A 5,327-nucleotide genomic window follows, 5' to 3' on the forward strand; every position below is an offset into this window, starting at 1 on the left:
TGAAATACTGGCCACAACACAATGCTCCGTTGTACCGTCTTCTCCAGATCAGTGCATGTAAACATTTGATTACTGCAGCTGAATTCGTGCCAGTGACAATCCTATCTATTAATCATAATATAATACATGTATTGTCCTTACTGCTCAACAAAAGCTTTCATATTACATATTCCTTTTTCGGTTTGTATCAACGACTGCAAATTACCAGTAAAATGAAAGTCAGAAATCCCTAATCAAAATGTAAAGTGATTTGATTTATTTCATTTTAGTCATCCAAGGGAAATGTTGCTTGTCTTAAGAAATAGAAATATCTTCGGACATTGAGACACTTTTTTTTTTTTACGTGACAAGTACTGGCTCTGTGTGAATCACAACCAGTCACAACGCCAAAGTTACAACATGCACTGAACAACTGAACATTTATACAGAAACAACAGCATAAAAAGCCAACAGGTAAAAATGAGTTTTTTTTTTTTACAAAACAGACAGCCTCGGGACCTACAAACAACATTATATAAGAGCTGGCTAAGGTCGTTCAAATATCTTTTTCAAATCCCTGGAAACAGTGTACTTTATAAAGACTGATGGCTTAGGCAAGTTTGGGGTCAATTTCACTGAGAGCTTAAAACATAGAAAAAAATATATTTTGTGTTTTTAATTTGTACTCTGTTTTATTTGGACTCATTCTGTAATACTGGTTCCTTTTTTGTGTGTTTTTACTCCAAGGCATCCTGCATCGACCCCAACCCTGTAATACAGTATTAGATTCAGAGTATGTGGAATTGGGCTATGCTTACAGTGCTTTACACTGAAATTGGAAAGTACCACATCCTTAAAAAGGGCCCTATGGGGTTCTAACAGAACATTAAAAATACCTGAACCTTTTAACAGTTAGATTTCTCAAGTAATGTGACAACCAAGTTCTATTATAAGTTTCAACAAAAATCCATTTACAGTACAGTGGGGAGCCTTGTTTGAGAATCTGTGCTCTTCATAGTTTGTATCAATACATAAGAAATAAAACAAGATACTTGATTGTGTTTTCTTCATAAAGCATGATGGTTTAGTCTTATTCCACAAGGAAATCAAATAATCTTAAAGATTACTCGATTGGCTCGCTTGGAAATTTCGGGTAGTGAAATGCACAAATTAAATAAAAGCAAGGATGACTTAAAAAAATTAATATTTAGTTTTTAATTATGGTGGTACCATGTCACAGTATCACAGTCATGTATGAAATCACAACATCAAGTTTGATGATTATTTTGCAATACTTTGTCTAATAGCTTACTAATACCAGTTTCAGAATTTGCCCAGAAGAAATTTCAGTTATCTCAAATAATACTTGATATCTGTTTATGGAATATTGATTGTCATTATTTAAATTATTTTAATCAAACATGGTCCTTGGGGGGGTGGAAGTCATACAAATATATTTACTCTCGTTACTGTTTTTTATTATTTTTATTTTTTGACCTGTAATTTTAGTTTCACCTAAGTAGTCTAGCCTCATATGTATCACAAGTATTATACTACATTTCAAGTCGCTTGACATAAATAAAAAAAAAGCACATAAAGTCACATAATAAAGACCTGACGAACTGTGTGAGAATGGAACAGAAGAAACCAGATACATGCAGCAGAGGGGAAGCTGCAGGTGAGTGTGTCCGCAGGAGGGCGGAGCCCCCGAGAGGGGACGCTCTTCACCCCGGATATGATGACCGTATACACGTTTGTGTTCACGGGCCGGACACACGAGCATTGTAACAGTACCTAGGCATAGTTTAGACATTGTTGCATCTATCTTAATCAATCTTAACATGTGACAGGTAAGTATCGCGAGACAATGCTGAACCCTCCAGACGAGAACGGTGACACCGATGTGTTTGCGTGTGCGGGCGCGCTGTGCAATCTAATGTCTAGCCTTAACATGTTTAAAATGTATTTATAGTAGGCCTACCAGTACTTTTACTTGAGTATAATTCTAGTACTCTCTGTGTGTAATATAGAAAACCTAAATGATGGGAAAGAATGTTGATTCGTGAGCGGTTGTGTGATCTGAATTTTATTGTGTCAAAATGTAATTAATTTAATTTTTTGGACTGAAATGTACTCAGAAAGACACATCTGACTGAATTGTGTTTCTTTACAAACAAAGAAAAACTTTGGGAATCTCCATGAACATGCAGGTGTGACAGGGTAAACGATGATTGGCCTTGACCTTTCACAAGAAAATTATAAATATGCACTGAAAACTTAATAAGGAACTAACATCCAGCTGTTCAACTAAATGTTTCTCTTGTTGAGACTTGCGTCATCTAACCAACAGAAAATGAAATGTAGTCAACAAAGTTTGCATGTACATCATATTTTCGCCTAATAATTGAACCTCTGCCACTCCGCCCTCTAAAGTGATATGAAGATGATTATTTTAGGAATTAATTAATGTATGATTATAACCAAGATTTAAAAAGGTTGCATTCTAAATTTCACCAGAAGTCATCGGATATTTTCTTTTAAACTGCAGTCAATGGTTGTGGAGGGCACGTTCTCATTTTATAAAATACATTATTTGGTAACTCCTCTTTGCAAACTATCTAAGTTTAAGATCTCTTTGAGAGTGACCATTTTTTAAAATTAAATATTTGATTAAATATTTCTCTTAAAATAAAAAGATTCTCAGCAGTAAATAAATCTGCACTTTAAAAATAAAGTAATCTCTGCAATTTGTATAACAGTTGCACGGTAGTCAGAACTGCAGATTATGAGAAAAGCAGAAGCAGGTCTCCCCCCCCCCCCCCCCCCCCCACACATCTCCCCCCGTATTCCTTTCTATTAGGCGGCAGCAACACTGCCCTTATGCCCTGGCTTCACTGCGGTCTCGCACACGGTTCCCTCTGCCTCTCACAGTCATTGCTATTCCTTTCACACCTCAGCTCCTCTCACTATGGGAGAGCAATATGAGATGGTTCAACTCGGTGATTAAAACATGATGTGAAATCAGGGTTTGTGATTACACTCTGAACAACAACACTACAATACATATGTCGATCATCTTCTTTTGTCTTTTGGCTAACATTTTACTCAACACCTATATACTAGTGCAATGAATTATATTATTTATTTATTTCACCATAATACTTGTGTCACGAAGCTTTTACATTTGGTTGAATTTCTTTGAGAATGTGTTTAGTTGGCAGTGATGTTCTTCTTCGCTGCATGTCTTTTTAACATTAGAGAAAGTTATTATGATTTAAGACACACCTGCTCCTGAGCTTTTCTTAAAGGTATTACAAAAATGTTGTAGTTTCACATTCAAAACTGGATTTGAGGGTTGAGGGAGGAACAGCAGGTTATTAATACATCATACTAACTCTGCTCATATTGGCACTCTAAATATATATGATTTATTTCACGTTTTTAAGGTTGAGTTTATGGTTAAAATACCGCCCTTTTGTCCGTCTATGTTTTGTGTATGGTAATTCACGTATTATGTTCAATTATCAGTAATATGTGAGACCGTTTCTCTTTTCTATGTTGAAATATAAACAGATAATAGAGAATACATTCAGGGAAATTGTAGTATTTATGAAATGCTACAAAGATTTTAGACATAACATAACAATGTACAAGGATCTTACATCATAATGTTTCTTTTACACAGTACTCATAAATATGCACAGTGAGGAGTGGCTCTGCTAACATGTGACTGCATACTGTTACTTAATGGGTACATGCCTACGTGTGTGTTCTTGTATATGTGTTGAACATACGTTACATGCAATCAGACCTTCCCGTCCCAATTAACAAATCGTTGCTGAGCTGCTGCCAGCCTTTGACAATGGCTGCTGTCACCATGGAAACTAAGTGTATCTATGTATCTTGAAAAGTGTCTCTCATACCAGGATGTTTCTTCAGCGGGTGTGTGCACGCTCATGCATGAGTATCATCAGGACAGGCATTTACAACTGACTTCTGGTAAAGTTAACCTGGCGGTGTATATTTAGTGCCATTAAAGTTTGGCGGATTAAAGGAACAAGGACGAGATAGAAACCCCTGCTATGAATACACGTATATTCCATTATCTGAGTGTGGTCCCTTTGGACACTTTTGTGTTGATCAAAGGGAGGCGTGCAGAACATATGTAATTGAAATCTAAACTTTAGATATGTCAGTAAACATATATGGTAAACAAACAAATTATATTCGGGGATTTTCGGTTTAATTTTTAAAACCGTCTCTTGTTTTTGTATGTTGACCGGTTGGGTGCATGCATGCTTCATAAATGTGTGCTTTATTTAGCTATCAAGCTTATTACTTCTGGTTCTTATGTTACCCCATATAAAAAAATTTTAGTCCACTACTATCCCTTAAAAAATTATACTGAGGTGCAAAGACAATATTAACTGGTCAAGATTTGAAAGTATTGGCCATTCTGACCATGACATGACAAGACGGGGGATAGCACTCCTTACAGTGGATGATGGGCCAGAGCCTCTAATAACAGCGTCCTCTGTGCCACGACATTGAACCTTACACAGGATTACTCTTCACATATCACACAGCAGACTAGCATATCACACATTTCGATAATTAACTTTCTCTTATCTATGCTATATAAAAATAAATCAGGTAAGACCATCTCAAGAGTGTGTATGAATTACCATTAGATCAATCACACATCAACATTCACACTCACACACACACACACACACACACACACTCACACAAGTATATGCACAGTATATGCATATATGCAAACTCCTACAAATGTAAATGACTAAGGCCAGTTTTGGGAATGGAGGGCACAAGTAAGTAGCTTATAGACTTCTAGGTCCTCTCCTGTATCTCCATGACTACAACATTAAGTGGGACTCAGTATTTGGATAGTGAGCAGCAGGGATTTTCATTCCAAGAGAGTTGAGAGAAATCCCCCTTCCGCTAAAACCATCCTTCAGTCTGGTTACACAAGTTATAACCACGTATTTGTCTGATGCTTCTGCTCCCACGTGGATCTGTAAACAGACCCGTTGGCTACCTGGGAGTGCTTTTGTTTTGTGTAATACCACTAATAGGAATGAGTTGAAGGAGGGGCAGTGATATTCTCCAAATTAGTAGTGTTTTTCTCCCAGAGTATTCACCACACATGTTGACCCTGAGCTTATTGCCCAATGGCATGCTCGGGTATTTTGTGAAATGTCTCGGTGCAACCTTTTGTCTCTCGCGCTTCCTTTTTCTTTGTCTTTATAGAGCGTTTCAAGTTTGTGGTGTCTCATTCACAACCCCTCTGGCCTTATTTTCCTGTTTATTTCTGCTGCACTTGTACT

The sequence above is a fragment of the Pseudoliparis swirei genome, chromosome 18, assembly GCF_029220125.1.
Source record: "Pseudoliparis swirei isolate HS2019 ecotype Mariana Trench chromosome 18, NWPU_hadal_v1, whole genome shotgun sequence".
Taxonomy (NCBI): Eukaryota; Metazoa; Chordata; class Actinopteri; order Perciformes; family Liparidae; genus Pseudoliparis; species Pseudoliparis swirei.